Source organism: Hemicordylus capensis, chromosome 4 (assembly GCF_027244095.1).
Source record: "Hemicordylus capensis ecotype Gifberg chromosome 4, rHemCap1.1.pri, whole genome shotgun sequence".
Lineage (NCBI taxonomy): Eukaryota > Metazoa > Chordata > Lepidosauria > Squamata > Cordylidae > Hemicordylus > Hemicordylus capensis.
This window is the reverse complement of record NC_069660.1, coordinates 240,910,485-240,935,445: the sequence shown is the minus strand read 5'-3', so window position 1 is coordinate 240,935,445 and position 24,961 is coordinate 240,910,485. Positions and strand designations below refer to the sequence as shown.

At 44.5% G+C, this 24,961-nt stretch overlaps 1 long non-coding RNA gene across 1 annotated transcript in view; it reads right to left on the bottom strand.

Annotated features, from left to right (window-relative positions):
* The window catches only part of LOC128323110 (uncharacterized), a 54,576-nt gene extending 30,781 nt beyond the window's left edge, over window positions 1-23,795 (bottom strand). Inside the window, exons 1-3 of the long non-coding RNA XR_008306173.1 lie at window positions 23,659-23,795; window positions 21,220-21,353; window positions 19,347-19,409 (exon numbers count right to left, since the gene is read on the bottom strand). This is a non-coding gene — a long non-coding RNA (uncharacterized LOC128323110). The remainder of the gene's footprint in view (window positions 1-19,346; window positions 19,410-21,219; window positions 21,354-23,658) is intronic.
* Between the last annotated feature and the right edge of the window lie 1,166 nt (window positions 23,796-24,961).

The window sequence follows — 24,961 nt, the reverse complement described above, 5'->3', positions numbered from 1 at the left end:
AGGAACTCTGCTGCCCCAGGAACGTTTTTAGAAACACCAGCGCCGGAGGGGGAAGAGTGGTGGGGGGGGTAAGTACTACCACCCCCGCCCTTAAAGACACACTCCCCCCAGTGCCGGACCATGCTTCTGTGGTTCCATGCACATCCCTAGGTACAAGATCTTCCCTTGTCATCCAGAAGATATTCTGCCCTGCACACTGGTCAGGGGAAAAAAAATTTCCTGACCAGTGGTAGGCTGGCAGCAGGCAGGCACAGCCAGGGCGAGGGGAGGGTAGACGGGCAGCCTTTTCCAGCACCCACCCAAACAAACAAATTAAAATAACCACTAAATAAATTTTTTTTAAAGCTGGGGGGGGGAATGAGCTGTGGGGAATAGGTGAGAAAAAAAGAAGTGAGGGAAAGAGGACACAGGACAGAGGGGATGTGCTGCTGGAATACTCTCTAGTCTGGAGCAGGAAGGAAAGGGTTAAAAAAATAAAAGCACCTGCTCCAGAGAAAACAAGACCCCCCCCCCAAAAAAACCCCTACTCAGAATAAAATAAAGCAACTGGCGCCTGCTGAGCTGGGGACTCTTCAACTCCACCCAGAATTAAAAGCAGCAGCAAGTCAGTAAAGGTAAACTGTGCCATCAAGTCAATTTTGACTCCTGGAGCCCACAGAGCCCTGTGGTTTTCTTTTGGTAGAATACAGGAAGGGTTTACCATTGCCTCCTCCCGCGCAGTATGAGATGATGCCTTTCAGCATCTTTCTATATCGCTGCTGCCTGATATAGTACCAGTGGGGATTCAAACTGTCAACCTTCTGTTTGTTAGTCAAGCATTTCCCCGCTGCGCCAGTTAAGGTGACCAGCAAGTCAGTACAGAAGCAAAAAATGTGGGGGGACGGTGGGGGACTGGGGGTTAGGGAAATGGGCCAGAGAGGCCTCTCAGGCCAAAGGACCTGCCCCCGGACACAGCCCAGAGCAGGAGAGGGGAGAGAGAAACAGTAGGTCACTCACTCTGGGAGTGCCATCACTACCAGGTCTACCAGAAAGCCAGACTCATTTGGCCGATCAGGGAAGCATGAGCTCAGCAAATGAAATCAAGCAACACAAGTGACACAAAATGGAGGATAGCACCTAAAATGGAGGCTCAAGCCTTCAAACTGGTTTGCACCGAACCAGGCTCAAATGGTTCAAACCCAATGCAATGTCCTGTTTGGTCTGAGTTCAAACCTTCAAGCCAAACCGGTTCAAATTCAAACTGGTTTGCATGTGAACCTGTTTGCATATCTCTAGTTCAGGCAAGTGGCCAGGGGGCCAGTGAGACTAGAGGACTGGAGGTTTCTGTCAGCTCGGGTCATAGAATTGCAATTTCAGTGGAATGGTAAATCTGCTGTAAAGATGGACATTCCAGTTTGTAGTCTGCCCAGCTTTATTATAGCAGCAGTGGCTAACCTGAGGCTCTCCAGCTGCTGTTGGAAAAGAAATCTCATCATCCCCCAGCTGCAATCTATATATTTAATTCTCTTAAACCTACCCGTTGCTAATCCCATGCATGGCAGGTCTCGTGAGAGCAGCTGTCTGGGGATAACGACAGGGATGGGAGACCATGGTGGCGGCAGTGGGCCGGTCTGGCCCGGCCCCCGGTCAGCCAGAGGAGGTGATGGCAGGCCAGCCTGGCCCAGCCACCAGGAGGAGGAGGCGGGAGGAGAACGTGGCGGGTGAGCCTGGCCCTGGCCCTGGCCTAGTCGCTGGTCGTCTGAAGCAGCCGGTGGCGGGCCGGCCTGGGCCGGCTGCCCGCCTGGGAAGAGGAGGCGGGAGGAGGTGGTGGTGACAGCCCGGCCTGGCCCTGGCTCGGCCACCAGTTGGCCAGAGGAGGTGGCAGCAGGCTGGCCTGGCCCAGCCACCTGCTGGGAAGAGAAGGTGGCGGTGGGCCGGCATGGCCCTGACCCAGCCGCTGGTTGGCTAGAGGAGGCTGCATGGGTTGGCCTGGCCTGGCCGCCCACAGGGAGAAGGTGGTGGGCTGGCCTGGGCCAGCCGCTGGGAAGAGGGGGTGGGAGGAGGGGGTGGACCAGCTTTCCATCTGGCCCGCAAGCCAGAAAGCATGTGGGGGGGGAGGAAGCAGGCCGGCCAGCCAGCCTGCCAGAAAGCGGTTTGTGTGTGTGTGTGAGAAGCGGGCGGCGGGGAGAAGGGGAGTCGCTGGCCGGCCAGTCAGAAAGCTGAGCATGCTGGCGTGGGCATGGGGGGGGGCAGTGGCGGGGGGACTGGAGGCGCAGATGCTCTGCGCCCAGTCCAGCTAGTAAATTGTAGTACAACAAGAGCTAGAGAGCCCCTGTACTATAGCTTCCATTAGTTCCTGTTGGTGACCCTGAAAGAACAGCTTTCAGCCCAGATCTTAGCTTTTGTTTAAGTAACAATTTTTCCCGCTTTTGCTGCTTGGTTCTCTGTGTGCCTGTTGTCTGTTCTTTGCACCATTCCTCCCACCTGATCCAAGCCTGAAAAATCCCTTTCCTGCTGCATCTGCCTTCTTAATTCCTCACCCCCTTCCTCAGCCTTCTGTACTTTACTCCTAGCTTCCTTTGAACAGATTTTCCAGCATAGATTTTCTTTGGCCAATTTGATCTTGCAGATGGATTGTCTTCAAGTATGACACAATTTCTAGTAACTTCCTTGGTAAGACTCAGCAAAAGTATTCACATCTTATCTTCATTTATTTTGAGACTCAATACTGGCCACAGCTTTACCTTAATAAACTGCACACTGCTCAGTTTCTGACATCAGGTAGTCTACCACTCCCTTTGTCTCAACTGTTGAAAACTGAGCATACAATGGTCCATGCTTGCAGTATTCTTTGATATGCTTCTGAATCATTTGCCAACCTCATGAGAAGAATATGACTGGGACGTTCAAATAAGGTTAATAGCCTTTATTTAGTCCGCCTTTGATGTTCCACCTATGGGATATCTCCATAAATGCCTGTTCCCTATAGGAATTCTAAAGGGTGGGGGGAAGTACTTCAGTGCTGCATGCTTATGGAAACAACAGCACCAGCAACAACAACAAAGATTCATACAAAAGTATAAATAGGGATGTGCATGGAACCGGTCTGGGGCCATGTTAGAGGCCTCCAAATTGGTTTGGAATTGGGCCGGGCCGGCGGTCGAGGTGGGGAAGGTGTCTAGCTTTAAGGGTGGGGGGTAGTACTTCCCCCCCCACTGCTTTCCCCCCTCCGGCACTCAATTTCTTCGCTAAGTTTTTGGTGCGGCAGCGTTCCTCCCTGCCATCCCTGCCCCCATCGTTGACCAGAAAAAGAGGAAGTTCCCTCCACGCATGCGTCCAGCGCGGCGCGCATGCGCCCATTGCCACTGTGTGCACACACCGCACACGTCACACATCGCGTGTGACGTGTGCAGTGCATGCGGCGGCGGCAACAGGCGCACGCACGCCACAATGGGTGCATGCGTGGAGGCAACTTCCTCTTTTTCCAGCCAACGATGGGGTCAGGGGCGGCAGGGAGGAACGCTGCCACACCAAAAACTGCTAAAAAACGGAGCCCCGGAGGGGGGAAAGCGGTGGGAGGGTAAGTACTACCCCCTCCCACCCTTAAAGCTAGACATCCCCCAGTGCCAGACCGCGCCTCTGTGGTTCCGTGCACATCCCTAAGTATAAATACAAGCATAAAAGTATAATACCGTATAAAAGTATAAAAATTAAAAGTATCAAACTATAAAAAGATTTATATGCAAAAAGTTTTAAATACAAAATATTATACAAATATTTACAAAAGTTTCCTAACCGGTTTACATAGAGAAATAATAAATAAATAAATAGGCTCCCTGTCTCCAAAGGGCTCACAATCTAAAAAGAAACATAAGATAAGACACCAGCAACAGTCACTGGAGGGATGCTGTACTGGGGATAGATATGGTCAGTTGCTCTCCCCGTGATTATTTATTTATTGATTTTTTGATTTGATTTGATTTGATTTCTATACCACTCTTCCAAAAATGGCTCAGGGTAGTTTACATTAAAACAAAACTAAAATCAATAAACTATTAAAATCAAAAACTAAAAACAACACAAAACCATTATTAAAACTATTAAAACAGTTTTTAAAACCCTGGGAAACCAGGCCAAACCTTTATGGTTTAAAAACAGTTTAAAAACCCTGGGAGGCCAGGCCAAACAGTTAGGTCATAAGGGCTCTCCTGAAAGCCAATAATGAACTCAGATTACGGATTTCTGCCAGGAGTGCATTCCACAGTCCAGGAGCAGCTACAGAGAAGGCCCGCCTCTGAGTCACCACCAGACAAACCGGTGGTAACCGGAGACAGACCTCTTCAGATGACCTTAACGTGTGGTGGGGATCATGCAGAAGAAGGTGCTCTCTACGATAAAATAAAGAGAATCACCAACCACATTAAAAATGTGCCAAGTTAGCAGGGGAACTTCAGAGCCTTTGTAATATCAGCCACCATTACCCCAGCCTGCTCCCCTTCTCACATATATTTGAGATTCATAATCTAAATGATAAACAGCTGCTATGCATTCCATGCTACCAAATCAAACAGTTGCCTAGCAACCAAATATCGCCCCCCCCCCCCCCGCCTCAGACAAGGTTGCTCGCACGAGTTACTTCTTCTGGCCAGTTCTACAACATTCAGGAATGTCATGCCCTGAACAACTAGGCTTGTAATGAGAGCGGAACCCCCGACTTACTGGGCAAAAAGGCACCTTCCATAGTCATGATTCTCCCTTCCATTTAGTTACCTGTCCTCATTAATCCCAGCACAGTGTCCCTTCAGTGGCTGTTGCTGGTGTGTTTCTTTTTAGACTGTGAGCCCTTTGAGGACAGGGGCCATCTTTTTTTCCTTATGTAAACCACTCTGAGAACATTTTTGCTACAAAGCAGTATGTAGTAGTAGTAGTAGTAGTAGTAGTAGTAGTAGTAGTAACAAGAGCACAGAAGTGCAGTACAGGATTTGAAAAAGCAAGGCCACTTCAACAGCCAAACTCTGGACATCATACAAGACCCTCCTGGGGCAGGTTTGCATCACATTGTCAGTGTCATAATTTACTGTGTATAGTGGAAATCATTATTGCTTTCATCATGTTTGTGACAGAGATGAATGCAATGAACATTGTAAAGTATTTTGTACATCAGATATATTTCATACATATGTATGTATGAAACCGTGGAGCTCTGCTTTACTTCTGATTATTGAAACTCTTGACTTTGCAATAAAGGCAAATGAAAGAGATCCAAGTGGACTTCAGCTGGACAAATATACAGTTTAATAAAAAAATTGTGTAAGAATGACAGTCTTGTCCAGTCACTGCCTGGAATATAGCCAGTTTTAAGTGTCACTATGAGATATACAGCCAGCCACATCATATGTTTACTCTGAAGTATGTCCCACGAGAGTAGTTCAGGGGAGCTTCCTCCCAAGTAAATATGCACAGGATTGAAGCCTTATTCAACAGCTTTAGTACTCCTGCCCTCAGACTTCGCAAATGTGCTCCAAATAATTTAGCTGTTGTCATTTGTATTCATAATCTAATGGCACATCACATTTTTGTAAACAATTGCTTGTTACTGTTTCCAAAAAAAAAGTACCAGCACCTAAGATTGAGTGGGAAAGTTTTATTGGTTCCTCCCGCTCACAAGGATGTCCCCAAATAATGAACTAATGAAATGGGTAGTTGTGTAGGAGAAAGATGAGTTTAAAATGGGTGCCGGGGGGGGGGGGACGTGATGTATCAGGACAAATCCACCTGATTCAGTGTCACAAAAGGGCCTAATGACTACCCACACATTTCATCATTTCAGCATAGGCTTGCAAATACATCCAGTTGTTTCTCAGCTACGCTCGACAATTAGAATGACTCTGCCTTTTCTCTGAATACTTGTAATGAAAAGAATATCCTTCATGATAAGATGTACTTTTGCAATATGCATTTCAGAACTGAAATCAGCAGCACATGGTTTTGATGTTGCTTCATGCTCCTTTACCTCCTTTGAGCACTGCACAGTGAGTATCTCTCTGCTTTGAAGTAAGAGGAAGTATATGAAACAGGGCAATCTCGGAGCTGTCTTTTAAAACATTATTCATTGTTATCTAACATTTTCCTCTAAAATACCAGAGGACAAAAGTAAATACAGCCTTATGCAGCAAGGCATAAAGTGAACAAGGTTGGCTAGAAAGTGAATGCTGATGGGTGCTTTGAAGAGAACAATACCTATTGTAGTTGCACCTTTATAGATTCCGTGAAGAAAGTTTCTGAAGAAACTAGAGAAATGCCATGCAAATGCCAAAAAGCAACCAGAATGTAAGTCCTAAATAAAAAAGAAATAGAACTTTGCACACGGACTAATGAAGACATGAGACACAAATTATAGTGATAAAGGGCCACAGCTTCATTGAAACGATCTTAAAGCTGAAGGGGATAGGCTCTCCACCCCCATACAGTGTGGTAACTGGGGGCATGCCACCAGTGGTGCAGGCCCCACCTAAAATGCCATGGGTGATACACCCTGGCTCCAGGCAGCCCCCTTGCTAGGCATGGAGCTAGCCGAATGGTGGTCTGGGTCTGGCCCCAGCTGGTGGCCCCTCAAGCAACATCCTGTGCACATGACATCACGTGCATGGGGTGTGGCTCGGGCTCCAGAAGAGCCTTGAGGGAACTCCCCACCCACCTACTGCCCAGGCTCTGGGAAGCCCTGAGCCAGCTCTGCCCTTTCATTTCAGGCCTTGTTTGGACCAATTAGCCATCCACCACTCGGCGCACCAATGACCTCAGAAATACATTCCAAAACCCAGACCACCAGCCGCATCCAAATGCACCTGAAGCTCAGCTTCCAGTAATTGTTCAGTATGCCAAATGGAAACCTCATTATATGAAAGAAGGAAAGAAGCCCAGAGCTCGAGGTCCACACACATAGGCTCAGTAACCCAAACCCTGAAATGAGGCTCTTGCAAACCTGCTATCGCATCACAAAGACGCCGGAGAAAGGCCCTACCAGGTGATACCACCTAACAGGCAAAATTCAAGTGACCAACCAGGATCTAGAGTTGGCACAACGTAATCCTCTTGGCCAACAAGCAATCATTAAGCTTTCGGCGCAGTGCTTCCAATTTGTCCTGAGGAAGCCAGAAGCAAGTCCCCTCCATATCTAATTCAATACCTAAAAATGTCATCTGGGAATTAGGCCCTTCCATATTGCCCTGTGCCAGTGGCATACCTAATTCTGAACACAAATTGATAAACCCTTTCAAAAGATGGGCACATCGATCAGAGCCCTTGCACTCAGAAAAAGGAAAATAATCAAGAAAATGAGCACAGGTCTGCACTCCCATATGGCACCGAACCAACCATTTCAACACGTAGCTAAACAGAGCAACCCATAGAAAAAGCTCGGTCAATGAAATAAGATCCCCCTAAACAAAAATTCCAGCAGGTCTAAGTTCAAAGAGTATACGGGCAGAAGGCAGAAGACAGATTCAATATTGAACTTTGCCAATAATGCTCCTGCCCGCAGGAGCACACCATCTGATGAGCACACTCATCAAATGAAGTATACTGCACTGAGCACAGCTCGGCCAGAATACCATCATTAATGTAAGTGCCCTTGGGGAAAGTCATTTGGTGTATCAAGCATTATTCCCCGGGGGCGTTCATGGGTACCACACCCAGTGGAGAAATATGCAAGGTGGTTAAGGGGAGAGAAGGTAAGGGGCCAAGGACCCTTCCCAAGTCAACTTCTTTCTGAATCTTCCTCAAAATTGCCCCCTCCATTCCTTGCTTTGGAAAGGATATTTAGATGGAAAGGCCTTGGAAAGGATATTTAGATGCCGTGATGTGTCAATACCTAAAAAGATTAGAATCATTTGCACAATAGTTTTTTCTGTGACACTCTATGGATGCGAAAGCTGGACTTTGAAGAAGCAAGACAGAAAAAGTATTGATGCTTTTGAACTTTGCTGCTGGAGAAGACTTTTGAGGATACCATGGACAGCCAGCAAAACAAACCAATGGATCATAGAACAAATCAATCCAGAATTTTCACTCGAGGCACAAATGACCAGGCTCAAACTATCATACTTCAGACACATTATGCGAAGATCCAGCTCCCTTGAAAAGGCCATAATGCTGGGAAAAGTTGAAGGAAAGAGAAGAAGGGGATGACCAGCAGCAAGGTGGATGGACTTGATTACAACAGCAATGAATGCACCACTGAGAGACCTTAAAGGCCAAATTAAAGTCAGATCATCCTGGAGGGAATCTATTTATGTGGTTGCTAAAAGTTGACACCGACTTGATGGCACTTAATCAATCAATCAATCAATCCCTTGCACTGACTTCAAATTCAGAGCTTTCGTGCGTACCCTTGGGAGTTCGCATGGAATCTTGAACCCATATGAAAAGCCAAACAATAAGTACTCTGTCCGGGCTACAATCATGGTAAGGCACACAGATTAATTGGGCTGGTCCCTTTCTCCACCACCTGAAGATACAAAACCTCATCTGACTTCCTTACCCTCTTGTGTGGGGTCCCTAAATCTGCCTTTGAAACCCTGGGTAAACGGGCAATTACAGCTGTATAATCCAAAAGATTCTGTGTGTCCCCCCCCCCCCGAACCTGCAATCGTGGCGGAACCTGCAAGGCACCTTGGTGCATCTGCCACTGCTGTTGAGCTCCCAGCACAGGAGCTGAGCTTGAACTCCCTGCACAGTGACTGAAGCAGTAACAGGCAGTGCAGGGTAGGGATGTGCACAAACAAGTTTGGCGCTCCATTTCTGGAGCGCCAAACCTGTTCGAACAATGGCGTTTGAGACGGCTTGATGGGCAGTGTGTGTGGGGGTGCCTTTACAAACAGGTAAGGAGCTCCTTACTACTCGCCCCCTCCCCACCACTTTGCCCCCACTCATGCTTGTTTTAGAAACAGCCTCATTTGCATGCTGATGGTGATTGGGGCTGCAGGAAAGAACACTGCAGCCCCCACGCAGCTGTTTCTAAAACAAGCGCTGGTGGGCGGAAAGCAGTGGGGCGGGGTGAGCAGGTAAGAAGCTCCTTACCTGTTTGTTAAAGGCACCCCCCCATGCCCCACAAGGGAGTGCACAAACAGCTTGTGAGCATCCCTCTTGCAGGGGTCCTTGATATGATATGACCACTGTCAGACTGAATGCCTTGCATAGGTCTAGAAGGGGTCATAATTTGAAAACAAAGCTCCTGGTGTTGCCTGTCCCAAGGAATTGTGGGATCCAGTGCAACATGCATGGAGAATGTCTGATCATAGCACTGCCAAGCATTGCCCACAAAATCCATGCAGCTTCTATGTATGATATCAAGATATTTCACCAAAGCTGGTCCCTTAGCAGGCTGCACCTGGATAACAAACCTCATGTAGATGGGGAAAGCTGAAAGCCAATTGGTCCAGTTATGCTCTATAGGCTTCCCTTTGGAATTTTCCTGATCCTTATTCTGCTCCTAATATTTAGGCACAAGTTCAGGTTCCCCAAATAATAACTGAAGAACATCCACTATATTCCCCACTTCAAATGCACTTTTTTACACCCAGCAAGAGATGATCACACAACAGCAAAGATGCCACCATACGGGTAATTCTCCATGGCAGGAGCAGAAACAGAAACCAAAGACGATACTGAATATGAGTTTTGTTTATTGTTGTTTCTATACAAAGCAATGGGCTCTCTATTTCTTGAATGCTATATATAGTTTGTGGTTAGACTCATCTCTTCTTTTGAAAATATTAAAACTGGACAAAAACAATGCAAATGGGTACAGTCCATAATTATGGTCAATGCCCCCTCCCTCCCAATGAATGGCAATATTTAGTTTGAGAAAAACAAATAAGCACAGGACAGAGTAGAAAGATATGTATGGGTTGTATTAGGCAGGGTAGTGGTTCCTAACCTGGTATCTTCCAGGTGTTGCTGAACTACAACTCCCAGCATCCCCAGCTACTATTTATTATGGTTGGGGATACTGGGAGTTTGTAGTTCAGCAACATCTGGAGGATACCAGATTGAGAATCAGAGGTAGGAAGAGGCTTTAAAGATGCAATTCACCAATCACCACAGCAACACAACTTCTTTTAAGCAGCTGCTTGAATAAAAAGCAACAAGGATAGGATGACATAGGTACATACTGTTGGTCTATACTGTAGCAGTTACATATGCACAATATAGTAACTACTGGTAAAGGAGGTTAATCTTTAATGTTAATCTTTAATGCCAATCAGGCTATGAGAATTGTTCATTAGTATATGCACATGACTTTCATAAAATGAACTTCAGGAATCCACATCAACCACAGTGAAACACATTTCAATATCATTGATTAAATATCAATAGCAGGATTGAGTGCATAGTTAATTCTCTCCCTTTGTATCCAATGGGACCAAAAAAACCCCATCATTTTAGCTGAACCAGGCCCCAGAATTTAGCCTTTAGAAATAAAAAGTGGGTTTCAAATGTGATATTTGGGGTGCTGAGTTCTGAGACATGTTTTGACTTAGGGGATGAGTTTTAGCTTCTGGTGTTATGTGTTTGTGTTTACATGCTCAGAATTGTTGGTGACTGGTTTTTAGCCCAAAGGAGGTTATTAAAATGAACATGTTTTATTGAGGCTATAATGTCAATCTTTTTTAAAAATCCTAAACGTGGAATATTCCCAATATAAGAATTAGAAACATGCTTATTAGAAACAAGCTCAGACTGAATCCCACTAAGACTGAATTACTTTTATTCAGCCCTCGTAACGGCCAACAGCTGGATGTGAACCTTGTTTTAGATGGGGTGGCGCTGCCCTCAAAAGAGCTTGTTCATTATTTGGGGGTCCTTTCGGACTCGCACCTCCTGCTTCAGCAGCAGGTGGAAGCTGCGGCCAGAAGTGCTTTTGCCCAGCTTCATCTGGTTCGCCAATTACGCCCTTACCTTGATTGGCAGGCATTAGTGACAGTGACCCATGCCCTTGTTATCTCCCATTTAGACTATTGTAACGCTCTCTATCTAGGGTTACCTTTAAGGACGTTCGGGAAGCTGCAGCGGGTCCAGAATGCAGTGGCTCGCCTACTCATGGGTGCCAGAAAATATGAAAGGGTAACACCTCTCTTACAGTCATTGCACTGGTTGCCTATTCACTTCTGAGCTCAATTTAAGGTCCTGGTTCTGACCTTCAAAGCCTTGCGAGGCCTGGTGCCTGTCTACCTACAGACCCGCCTGTCCCATCCAGTTACATCCCGTCCGGTTAGATCAGCTCCGATGGCCCTTCTGTCGATCCCTGATTTCCGAGATGTTTGGGGCTCTAGGACCCGTGAAAGGGCGTTTTTGGTCGCTGCCCTGCTCCTTTGGAACTCTCTCCCCCTATAGATCTGGCTAGCACCTTCCTTATCAATCTTTAAATGGCTATTGACTTTTCTTTTTCACCAGGCCTTTGCCCTGTACTTCATTTTTCTTTTTTTTTGTTAGTTACTTTAGTTCTTTAATAATTTTTAATTATTAATGTAATGTGATTTTTAATGTTGCCTATTTGCCTGTTGTTGTACACCGCCCAGAGTCTTTGGAGTGGGCGGTATATTAAATGTCTCTAATAAATAAATAAATAAATAAATATTATTTCGCTAGATTTAATATTTGCTAGATAAATCAATTGCTAGATAAATCAATATTCTTACATGAGATGAAATGAAGACAGGGAAAAAGAAGGAGAATTCTTACCAAATGCTCAAATACTAAAGCTATACCTGGAAGTCTGAATATCAAGAGTTGGAACTTTGACCTTTTGCTACAACAAAAATAAAATAAAATGTAGTGCCACCTGGTGGCTCATGATATGGGGCAATGCATCAGCATGCAGATCTGTACTGTTATGATACTGCTTATCCAATGTCAAAGTTTCTAATGAAGTGCCTGCCCACTGACTTTTATAGCAATGAAATTTTCCTTTTCTGGAGTCTGTAAATGTGACAAGGCCATTAAACTATTGTACTCAAACCTTGCACTGCTTATATTCCAACTACTCTAGGTCAGAAAGCCTATAAACTGAATAATGCTATAATCCTCATATCATTCCTGAGAAATGTTGTAGGAGTCGTAAATCTCTCTGTGTCAGGGGAAAAAAAGAGTATGATTTTTAATTATGATGAATGATGGCAGTGGAATGTGAGCTATCATTATGACACAGGATGAGGGTCCATTTTGCTCAAAATAATAGGCTGTCACTTGCTGGTCTATTTAAGTTAAAACAAAGAATAGAACAAAGAGAGTAAATTATTTGAAAGCTTGCCAGATAAAGTTGGACTTAAATATTTTGCTGCATGGAAAGCAAAACATCCAGCAAATAGTGCTGCAGCCAGTTCTTCAACTAGTTTCTGTCAGCAATTTGCTGTAAATAAATTCTTAAACTTAGTTTGCAGTTTGTTTCCATGACTCCCCCCCCCCCAATCCTTTTTGCTGTAGTTTATCAAGCATAATCCAGCGATGCTGGGAAGTGAGTCAAAGAGCAAGTGTGATTCCACAGGGAAAGCTGTGGTCTTTGTATCAGGGCACAGTGGAACAAAATTATGTTCCCCCTGTATATCATTATTTATATGTTATTAATTTTATTAGTTATATTCTGCTCTATCGTATGGTCTCAGAGCTGCTTACAGTGGTTTTTCCAAATACAGGTATTTCTATCCCCAAGGCTCACAATAAATGGTTAGGGGAGGGGGCTTTGAAAGAGACCAACAAAATAAGATGTAACATCTGTGGGGTTTGGGGGTTTTTTAATGCTACTCTGTACACAACTGGTCACAGGATTCACCACCAAACAGGCAGTGCTTTCCACCAGCAGCCTCCTCCTACAGGTATGTTTTGAATAGCTGCTAGAGGTTGGGAGGGGCTGATGGGACTCTATTGTGTTGGTGATGCTGTTTCTGAAGCTCTGGCCAGCAGCAAAATAATCTTGCAGAAGTCTCCTTCTCCTTCTCCTTCTCCTGAAATAAAAGTCAATGACTGTTGGAAAGCTGAGTGAGCAGCAATAACAGTGGTTCTCTTCTTGCCAGGAATGTGGGGTATGGAGTAGGCTGGAGGGGAGCTCTTCAGCTATGGATGCCTGTAGCAGCTGTCCAAATGAATAGCTACAACAGGTGCATCCTGGCTTTGGTTCTCAAGGTGTATCACCGAGAGGCTACTCTGTGAGCCAGAACTAAATCTTTAACTGACTGATTTTATGATTAAGGCAAATGAAGCTTAACACCCATGACACCTAGAACAATCAAGCATTCGGGGAAGTTAGACTTTACAACCTCAACATGCTATGTAAAACAAAAACTTAGTACATTAGAAATGGGAAAATATATCGTTTTCTCACATAATGTGTTTGCTTTTTCAGGGAAAAACAAAATAAGCTTGCTTTGAAAATCACATGTTGCTAACTTCTTTGTCCATTTTCTCCCACCCCCCACCCCCAAGGTAATGTCCGGAAGCAGCCCTTCCATGAGTTTCATGTTCTTGTGAGGTGAGGTGAGGCAGTTACCTCAGGCAGCAGATTCCTGAGGCACCAGTACAGTGGCAAGATGCCTTAGGAACATAGGAAGCTGCCATGTACTTAGTCAGACCATTGGTCTATCTAGCTCAGTGTTGTCTTCACAGACTGGCAGCAGCTTCTCCAAGGTTGCAGGCAGGAATCTCTCTCAGCCCTATCATGGAGAAGCCAGCGAGGGAACTTGGAACCTTCTGGTCTTCCCAGAGCAGCTCCATCCCCTGAGGGGAATATCTTACAGTGCTCATACATCAAGTCTTCCATTCATATGCAACCAGTGTGGACCCTGCTTAGCTAAGGGGAAAAGTCATGCTTGCTACCACAAGACCAGCTCTCCTCTCCTTCCTGTCCCCTGATTTCCTTCCTGTCCCCAGCATTTCATACCCTTCCTCAGGTACACAGAGGCTTTGAGCCGCCTCTGGTAATGCCTGTTTTGATTTCTTTTTCCTCAGAAAGGTATCTTTCATTGAAAATCTGGGGAAAGAGCAGGACACAGAGGAAAAATGTAGGGAGAAAGCCCTAGTTTCATTATTCTGTGAAGTGGAACTAAGCCAGTATAGCACCATTAATCTAAATTAACTCCATGGGCATAGCATGCATGAGAAAATCAGGAAAGCATTATGCTCCAACAAATCTTTCTTAGCAGAAGGTGACATTTCCCCCCTACCTGTAAAGAAATATATTGTTTTAGCTGCTATGGCTAATTCTTACATAATTCTTATGGAAACAATCATTATTAACTCACTGCCAGATGCTCAAAGCCAAACCATCTCTACAACATAGGTGAACTTCCAAATCTTTCCCAGGTATAAAACAATAATTCAAAACAGAAAGGAACAAGAAATTATTATAGCATCAATTCTTATTTGGCATACATGGCAATATATGTCGAATGTACATATGTACAATTTAAAGATGCATCACCATGCATCTTTTTAAGGAAGTGAAAAGGTTATATATGGTTCTTTCAAAACTATGCATGTTGTTGATGAAACTGCCTCGAGGGTGTTTGTCGGCACCCCAATTCGGGCTAATGTGGGGAATTCAGCTCAAAAGGGGAGACAGTTCCAATCAGCTCTAATTTGTGCAAGCGTATGAACTCAAGAAAATTGGCTTGAGAGAAAGGATTTAATTAACAAAATGGAATTTATTGAAAGAAATATAATTTACTAGGTGGTCATAACATAAAAGCAATGCAAATATGTTTTAAAATAGACTATTGCAAGGCACAAATATTTATTTATTTATTATTTATTATTAAAACATTTATACCGCCCTTCCAAAAGGCTCAGGGCGGTTTACATTAAAACACCATTAAAATCAGTTAATAATTAAAACAAAAATTATAAAGCATAAAACAATGATTAACAATTTAAAACATCATAAAACAACAATTAAATAATCAGAACAATTTAAAAACAAGTTTTAAAAAGCTGAGAGCTTAAAGTTCCAAATTATGTGTAAATTCCCAGGCCCGCTAGAGAGAGTACCAGTTGCAGGGGAGTAACAGCAGGAGAGAGGGCATGCCCTCAACTCCTGCTGTAGGCTTCCAGCGGCATCTGGTGGGCCAGTGTGTGAAACAGGATGCTGGACTAGATGGGCCTTAGGCCTGATCCAGCAGGGCTGTTCTTATGTTAAGATTGTTGAGAATTCTCTCTGGTAGAGAAACCATTTTTCAATTATAGCACAGTGCACAGAGGCACAACACAGCGGATTTAGTTAGGCAGTTAGAGTAAAGTAACTTGGAGCCAGTTCATCGTTTCAAATCAATATATAAGGCATTTATTAGAGAACTCCATTCTAGACGGGAAAGTGAGGAGTTAGGATCTCTGATCTAGCTAGCTAGCTGGATGCATATGGATTCTGCATCTTCTCTGCACACATGGTGCAGGGAGAGGAGCTTGCTTGCATGTTGCAAGGTAGCACTTAGCAATAGCAATAGCACTTACATTTATATACCGCTCTATAGCCGGAGCGCTCTAAGCGGTTTACAATGATTTAGCATATTGCCCCCAACATTCTGGGTACTCATTTTACCGGCCTTGGAAGGATGGAAGGCTGAGTCAACCTTGAGCCCCTGGTCAGGATCGAACTTGTAACCTTCTGGTTACAGGGCGGCAGTTTTACCACTGCGCCACCAGGGGCTCACCAGGGTAGAAGGAACAGGAAGAGAAGAGAGAGGAAGTGTCCCTGAGATTAGCAATCTACATTCCAAAGGGATAGTGTCAGAACAGTAGAGAAGGGATGACCAGTGTCTTGACCCTCTAGCCCTCTGACTCACTAGTCTGTCCTCCACTGTCTTTGAGACAAGAGACAGCGCAAAGTCCTTAACTTCCAACAAAGATAGAGGGGAAAGATTTCAGAAATAAGAGAAAGGGATAGGTTCAGCCCTAAAGAACCGGTCAAGAGGTATCAGCTGTCCTGAAGAGGAGAACATCAATGTGGTCTGCTGGAGTTTCTTGTTGCAGTCTGATGGGGTCTCGAGTGAGAGGCACTGAGCTGTTCCACAGTGGGAGTCCCAGGTGTTACACAAGGGAGCCCAGACAACCCTTTTGGAATGCATTGTGTCTGATCTTCCCTCCTGAGTAGGAAGGTGTGTGAATTGCCTATTGTAGTAAAGGCTGATTGTGAGGACAATTAGGTGCGTCCAGAGCATCCTGTGCTGGGAATGGCTTCCCAATAGTTCTATCAAGAGTTTTGATGGGCACCTCTTCGAAGTTACATCACTGACTCATCCCTATTGTAATGGAGTCTGCTGTCTGATCTGCCTTCGCTTCCTGGCCTGAGTGCTTCATAAACAACAGGTGTTATCTTTCTTGTGAGAGGAAGAGGGGACTTTAGATTTCATTCCAAGTCTGAAATGATCTTGAATGCCAGACACTTGGAGTAGCTAGTTCTGGAATCTGCTTAGCCAGGGCCCCCTCACAGAGAGAGGGAGTATGGATCTAATCCCCTTTCCAATTTATGGGGCTTGCAGCCAAATCTTGAGGCAACCAGTCCACTGCCAACTAAGTGACTTGTATCCATGTATAACATAGACTGGAAGCTCATATTGCAGTGCAGCTCCTGAGCATAACAAAAGTGCAATCTCCAGGCCTGGAGATGCAGTTGCAGCCAGGGAGGCTTCTGGGAGCGGCAGAATAAGCTCAGCTGGTAACAATGCCTATATGTATATGATCCATAATGTTTACTGTAATTTCAGTTACAGCGAAGAGCATAAGAGGAGAGCTTCTCCATCCCAACTCTATCTTAAAGAGGAAGAATTCTAAAACGAGGTCCTAAGAACCTTTGTCATTCTTCCACATCCCTCAGTTTCCCATGTCACTGAAACCATTTAAAGTTTTTAATGCTGTTGTGAATAAATTGTAGATAATGGTTGCCTGTAAATACATTTCAGAATATATATATATTTTAAAGAAATTCAAATGCAGTTTGAGTATTTCTTGTCTCCAGGTTTGCATAATGGACAAAGTTTTCAATGTGGCAGGATTAATGGGATGTAATGGTCTGCTTTTTCAGTGCTGCAATAATCCCCATTCATGTTACTTTGAATTATATGAGTGTAATGTTATGAAAAGCTCTAGGAATGATTTCTCAGCTGGATTGACAGAATAGGAAAAGTATTGATCCTGTAATCTGGGGTTGGCTGGCTGTTTTATCCTGGCTCAGCATAGACCAAAGTCTATGGGAAATACTGGCTGGCATTCTATGCAGTGGAATATTGGCATTAGGTTCTTGCTGGTGCTGCTGTGCAACATGAAACCTTCACATTGAGGTAGTCCCAGCGGGGTTGTGCTGTGCAACAGGGTAAGTAACACAACAACTTAAAACAGCATCTGAGCCGTTGTGCGGAGAATTCCATTGGAAATTGCCCTGTTGTGCGACACCAAAGAACTTCCATGTGTATAAATTGTGTGCTAAGTCAGCAGCAGTTAAAAAAACATTATTGACTTCGTTCCTGAGCACTTGTGCAAGGTTTTTTTAAAAAGTGTTGCATCTGAGGTGGATAGTTCTAATGTAAAGCACATCCTTTACATGCAGAAGTTTCCGAGCTCAATCCCTGATGTCTCCAGTCAATGAGGCTGTTCTCAGGCACAGGCAAAACTGGGCTAGAAAAGCCCGGCCTAGTTTTGCCTGCATGTGAGAACCACTGGGAGCCACGTGGCTCTTGGCAGCAGCACAGCAGCAAACCTTCAAAAGAGCTCCGGCTGTTAGCCTGGGTTAACTGATCATGTGTTGGTGCCGCACGGCTTCATGTGACACCCACACACCAGCAGCCTCCTGGCTGGCATCAGTAAACTCCCCATAATGCACTGTGCACTCACACCATGGATTATGGGAATTCTCGGGGCCTCCTGGCCCCCCAACCTCCTTGCTGCTGGCAGAAGCTGGCAATCATCTGGGCAGGTGATCCACCTTCCCATCAATGAGGAAAGCATCGTCTGCAGGGGAGGTAAGCTTTTTGAAGCTTCCCCCCTTTCCCCTTCAAGCCCTTCTCACAGATCACGAGAAAGGGCTCAAGATCTGACATCTCAGCAGTGTTTAGGGAGACCTCTGATTAGAGAGTTGCTACCAGTCAGAGTAGACACTATTGGGCTTTCAGTGGGTTTGATTTAGTAAAAAGGCAACTTCAAATGCCTCACTTCTGTTCCTGCCTGCTCCAACCATAACAGCTATTCATTCAGTAATGCGAATGTACATTAAACAGGAATGTAAAGGATCCCAACTACTCTCTGCTACTTCAAGGCACATTAAGAACTATTGCTGGGAGAAGAAAAGAAAAGATAGCCTGGTTAATGAACCACATTTGAACACAAGATTAGCAGCTGATTGTTTATTCATCATATACAATGAAAAAGATGTTTGGCAATGTATTCATGGAGAGAGGCAAAGTAAAAGGTGGCTTTTTAAAGTTTAAAATTGGAACGGGTGGCCCTTTCTTCATCACCACAATAATGATGTAAGGATCCCAAGAGGCACTTGCTAGTGAATCCTGATTCTGCTGAGCACAGACACTTTAATATCTATTTGCTTTAAAGTGTCATCTTGGCAGCACACCATTTGTTTAAATTGGTTTAGAAATAAGCTTCACTGAAAGTCTGAAGCAGAAACACTGTTTTCCTTAAGACGTTTCAATTGAGGCTTAAATCATTTTGATTTAGTTGGATTCAACTCCAAAAAAACTTCTGTGACTTCTTAAAGGAAAGAGCTAGAGCTATTGCTGTTGGAAGAAAATGGATTTTACAGAATACGGATAATCAGGATATGTAAGTGTCCCTATCAACGAAAGCACACCCAAAGCAGTAACAAACCATTTTAGCACACATCTACACTGAGAGCCCTTTCTCACAACCAGGGAAAAGAGCTTCAGAGCTCCAGGGCTGTGAGGAATCCGGGTTATACTTACCTTCCCTGCAGACGAACCCACCCCCCACCCCGTGCTGGGCATGCTCCCCTCATGCTCAGACAATTCCCCACGTGCCCAGGCAGAGGGAGGGTCGATGACCAGGACGTGTCATCCCAGCCCCCGGAAATAACGAGTGTGGGGTGCATCATGGGGACTCCCTCTCCCCAGGCTCCCTGCAGTTTGGCAGCTGCGGCAGCCAGACGATTAAAAAAAAACAGGGTTAGGAGAGTGCTTGCTCTCCTAATCCCATTTTGAGGGGAGGCTACTTATGCGGGTTTGCCCCAGCAGTTCAAATGTGCATGCAAAACTGGGCTGAGCTTCCTTAGCCCACTTTTGCATGCACCTGTTAATAGCCTCATTATGGGTTATCTGCCAAGCAGTTATATATACATAGTAAAAGGTTCAACTTACTTTTTCTTGGAACAGGCCAGAAGGAAATCTACCTGCTTTGCATGTATTCGCTTTGTATTGTGCCTTAAGAGAATTGAGTAGTTATGGGGAGAAGGGTTAGATTTACAAGCTTGCCATACCTCTTTAAGTATAGCCTCTCCTTCTTTAGCATCCTTTACTTGTGCTTTCTTTTATATGAGGCAAACAAAATAATTCCGCCTCTTAGGTAGGCTTTCACTGTGTCACTGAGAAGCACGCTACTAATTATTGGGGTCACATTGGTGCGCAGAAATTGCTGTATGTCAATCTCAATCATGGCTCTGAGCGTGGTAAGAGACCTCGGAGCAGGGGCATAGCTAGCCCGCCGGCGGCCCGTGTGCGGCAGCGGCGGGCGCCCCGATAGTCCCGCCCCCTGTATCTGACATCAGACGCAGGGGATAGCCACGCCCCCGCATCTGACGTCAAACGCGGGGGGCGTGGTCTGGCTCCGTTCGGGATCAGATTGCTGCAGCAGCTTAACTGCTGAAGAGCCCGCGCGGCCCCTTCAGCAGTTAGACAAAGGCTGGTGCTACGTTCGCAGCACAGCCCAGGAGCCGCTTCTGGGCTGCGTTGCGAACGCAGCATCAGTCTTAGCTCCTGAAGGGGCTGCACAGCCCCTTCAGGAGCTAGTTAGGCTGGCGCTGCATTCGCAGCGCCAGCCTTTGTTTAGCTCCTGAAGGGGCTGCGTGGACCCCGCTCAGGAGCTAAACTACCGCCCCTGTGTCTGACGTCAGACGCGGGGGGGGGGGGTCAGAGCAGCAAATGGCGGCTCCTGATTGGGCACGGCTCGGGTTCTTTGAACCCATTTGCCCAATGATAGCTCCGCCCCTGCCTCAGAGCTCGCCACCTGCATGTCCACTCTCTGCGCCTTTGAGAGCCGGACTCAGCGGGCGCCTGCGCGCTCCATCGCTTGCCACCCAAGCCCTGCCCTGGGAGCACGCGGGGAGCCAATAGCAGTTTCTAACCTGGTGTCACATGCTCCTTTGGGAAGGGGGCTGGGGCAAACGAGCCATGCCGCCCAGTCAGGCAGGTGAGCGGCTGGATTTTCATAATCAGAGAAAGGGCTCTAAAGGGGCGAGGGAAGGAAGCCATGAAATGCTTTCCTCCCCTGCAGACGCTCAGTTGCTTGCTGGCTGCCCCTGGTGGCGCAGTGGTAAAACTGCCGCCCTGTAACCAGAAGGTTACAAGTTCAATCCTGACCAGGGGCTCAAGGTTGACTCAGCCTTCCAGCCTTCCGAGGTTGGTAAAATGAGTACCCAGAATGTTGGGGGCAATATGCTAAATCATTGTAAACCGCTTAGAGAGCTTCCAGCTATAGAGCGGTATATAAATGTAAGTGCTATTGCTATTGCTGTTGCTAATAGCCAGGAGGTTTGGGGGCCGGGAGGTGAATATTCAGTGCATTATAGGGAGCCTCTCCAAGCAGGCTGGGAAGTTGTGTGCAAGTGCTGTGCGAAGCCATGCGGCACTGGCACACTATCATTTAGCCCACTTTCTGGGCACCCTTGCGCCCCAAACCCAGACTAGGGGCGGGGTCCCTAAACGGATTTGCCATCGCCGGGAGCCATATGGCTTCCAGAAGTACACATGCACAACCAAAACTGGGCTGGGCTTCAGTGTTTATGTTTTCTAATCTCCTTATTGATAATCCACATAGACACCCGCATGTTACAGAAATTTCTTTTCATCTTTTTTCCTCATTCTTTTTTCTGCTTTCCTCTTCTTCCCTTCTCTTCATTCATTCATTGGATGAATATGGAGTGGGAGTGAGTAAGAGGGTGGGATACAATGATAATTGGAAATTGATGAGAAAAATGTCCAATATACTATTAATACTTTTAAAAGTTCCACTTACTAATACTCATGCATCCTGGTCTTCTGCAAATCACAACTTTTCCTCAAAATGCACACCAACCAACAATCTAGCACCTGCATCAGGTAAGGCTGCCATCAATGTACCCTTCTTCAGATACAGGTAAACACGACTTCCTGCATATGCACAAAGAAATATATTGACTGAGCCCATGTACACTCAGCTTGCATTGATGGCCTTCCACCTCTTCACTCTTTATCATTAAAAAAAAGTCTTAGGATGAGGAAGACAGCCATAGCTTTTATATAATATGCAGTTTGGAATAAACATGCCCTCTGTGTTAATTTCAAACATATCTCTCCTTCTCCAACATCTGGCATAGTGCAAGGTAGGAACACTATGAAGAATGAGAGAGCTTCAAGCATGGCCATGTAGCTTGAGAAGTACAAGTATAATTTAAGAAATGCAAGCTTGATTGAGCCTCTGAGCCGCTGGCTGAATTAGCATTGAATTGCTGCACTTTTATGTAAATTGTGAAATTGGGTTCACAGCTGGAGATAAAGAACCCACTGTGATTTCTGTTTTAACTAGTACTTAGCAGAATTTTTTGCTAGAATCAGTTTGAGTTCAAGACGGGAGAAACCAAACAGGGTGAGTAAAAAAAAAATCAGGGATAGGTGAGAAAAACAAACAAACAGCATAAACAACAGTGACAATATCACGTTTTAGCAAAGAGAAATATTTGCTCAAACATATTTTGGGAACTGTAGCCTGTCCATTCCATGTTTTTAATATACTGGTTCCCTATAACCTGCATTCTTCAGTGCCAATTTGAAGTTCAGGTCTTGGTTTTTTGCTTTACAGCTGCTTCCCTCATAGGAAAGGAAAGGTTGTGTTGTCGAGGCATTTGCCAGGAAATGTAGTTTTACTGAACATATTAAATATTAATTGTCAATGTCGTCAAGTCGGTATTAACTCCTGGCGACCACAGAGTCCTGTGGTTTTCTTGGTAGAATATAGGAGTGGTTTACCATTACCTTCTCCCATGTAATATGAGATGATGCCTTTCAGCATCTTCCTGTATCGCTGCTGCCTGATATAGGAGTTTCCCATATTCTGGGAAACACACCAGCAGGGATTCAAACCAACAGCCTCCTGCTCTCTAGGCAGGTTGCTTTCCTGCTGCACCATTAGGTGGCTCATACACACATAGAAAACTAGATAGATTTAACTAAAGGTTTATTCAGCAACAACTTCATGTTCCCTTCCCTTCCCTTTTCCTTTCTGACTCCACCCCCCACACTCTCTACAGGATCCCCACAGGGACAAACATCCAAGCAACAAAACACAAAAATGAACTAGATAATAATAATAAATAATAATAATAAACTCTATTTGTTAGCCGCCCCGTAACAAATTGTTCTCTGGGTGGCTCATAATAGAGGATTAAAACATACAATAAAAACACATAACACATTAAATCATAACAGACAAAAAAGAAGAAATTACAAAATACAATACATAGTGGCTTAAACACTCATTTTAAGATTAGTTAACAATCAGATCAAATCTGAAAACCAGAATTAAAAAAGACATGGGTGAACAAAAGGTCTTTTCCTGGCAACCAAAAAAACAAAGCGATGAAGCCAGGCAAACCTCACTGGGGAGGCTGTTCCAAAAACAGGGTGCAACCACCAAAAAGCCCCCTCCCTGGTAACCACCCGCCTCACCTCATTTGGCTGGGGCACCTGGAGGATTACCTCTGAAGAAGATCTTAAGGATCGGGAAGGGACATATGGGGCAAGGCACTCTCTCAGATAACCTGGTCCCAAGCCATTTAGAGCTTTAAAGGTTAAAACCAAAACTTTGAATTGGGCCCAGAAACGAACTGGGAGCCAGTGCAACAGTATTTTATATATTTTAAATCAGATTTGCTCTCATATTTTTAGCTTAATACTTTTAACTGTCATTTTTATTATATGTTTTTTTAAACTTTTGTAAACTGCCTTGGGATTGTTTTTAATGAAAGGCGGTATATAAATTTAACAATAAATTAAAACAAACAAACAAACACATAAAGCACTGGTGTGATATGATCAAAATATCCATGCCCTGTTAATAATTTTGCAGCCCTATTTTGTACCATAAATACAACAGATACGATTATGCCACAGTTTTTTCATAGGCCCTGAGTTCAGGGTATAGGTTAAACATATGGTACTGTAATTGCCACAGGGAAGCAAGATCATGCAGGTGTTCCAGCTCTGCAACAAATCTTGTATATCAAAGGCCATCCACATGACTGGCTGATGGTAAACACAGCATTTTATTGAAGTGCTTTCGGGTGAAGACTTTAATATTGACAACTTATATAACACCAAACCTTCTAAAAACAGAACACATGTAGAGAGAAAATGGCAGGGCCTTTAAGAAGGTGGAAATTTGTAAAGGAAAATATAGATATAATTATAGTTGTAATACATTTTCTGTTAGGTACTGTATTCTCCTCCCTCAGTACGACAGTGGGGGAGGATTTCCCCCCCCCAGTGGGGGAGGGGTTTCCCCCTCAGATAATTGTATTCTATCCAGTATCTTTTATGTTTTGCTGTTTAGAAGTTTGTCCCAGTGGGGATCCTTTAGAGAGTGGGGGCAGGGGGGAGGGTGTGGACTCAGAAAGGAAAAGAGGGAAATGGAGAAGCTGTTTCTGAATAAACTCCTAGTTAAATCTTTTTAATATTATTTTGTGTTTGTGAAGGAAGCAGCTATAAAGCAAGAATATTGGCCAGGTTGAGTTAAGATTTGTCTTCAAAAACAGCTTCGTCAGCAAGAACAGAACAAGGAGGTTCTCATGATCCACCAAATAGCAAAAAACCCCGGGATGCACGCCAAATGGAAGGATTTGGGATAGAAAAAACACCATGCAAGGTGGATACTCAGAGACCATGAATAATATTTTTACTGCTGCAATTAGCAAAAAATGGTAATTTAATCATTCATTCTTCCCTGGTAACATATATCTCATCAATTTCCACAGCCAGAAAACAAGCAGCACAATGGCCACAACGATAAAATCCTAATGGGGACGTATGCAATACTGGAGTACCACACATATCAGCTTTCACCAAATGGTCTCTAATATTTTTAGTTCTTCTGAAGGTGAAAATAGGTGGTAATGAACACCCTGGAATATCTTTAACAATTCGCCATTCCTGACGGATAATATTTTTGATCTCAAAGGAGTCAAAGTGAAATCTAAAGACCATATAAGGCGATTACTTTTTCTGTTATTATGAAGACTCTCTTCCAATAGTCTGCCCCTGTTTTTCCTTCTCGCCTTCATTTTGGCTGCAATGATAACCTGTCTCGGATACCCTCTGTCTAATGAATGATCCGTTAAGGTTTTAGCCTCTTTCTCAAAATCAAAATCATGAGTAGCATTTCTCTTTAACCGTAAGAATTGGCCATACAGAAGTCCTCTACGTAGATGGTCAGGATGCCAAGATTCATAATGCAGCAACATGTTCTTATCTGTAGTCTTGCGGGAAAGTTGGAAAAAGATGGATCTATCACACCCTACATTAATATAAGTATCCAAAAATGCTATTCTTTGCGGATTCGAAGCCATACTAAATTTGATAGAATGATGAATCAAATTGATCCATTGATCAAATTCGAAAAGTTTCTTAAAGATCTAAAGAATGCAACCCTTTTTTGAGTATATTACTGTATATAAAAGATACGTTGATGACATTTTCTTGATTTTTAGGGATTGTAAGAAACTTTT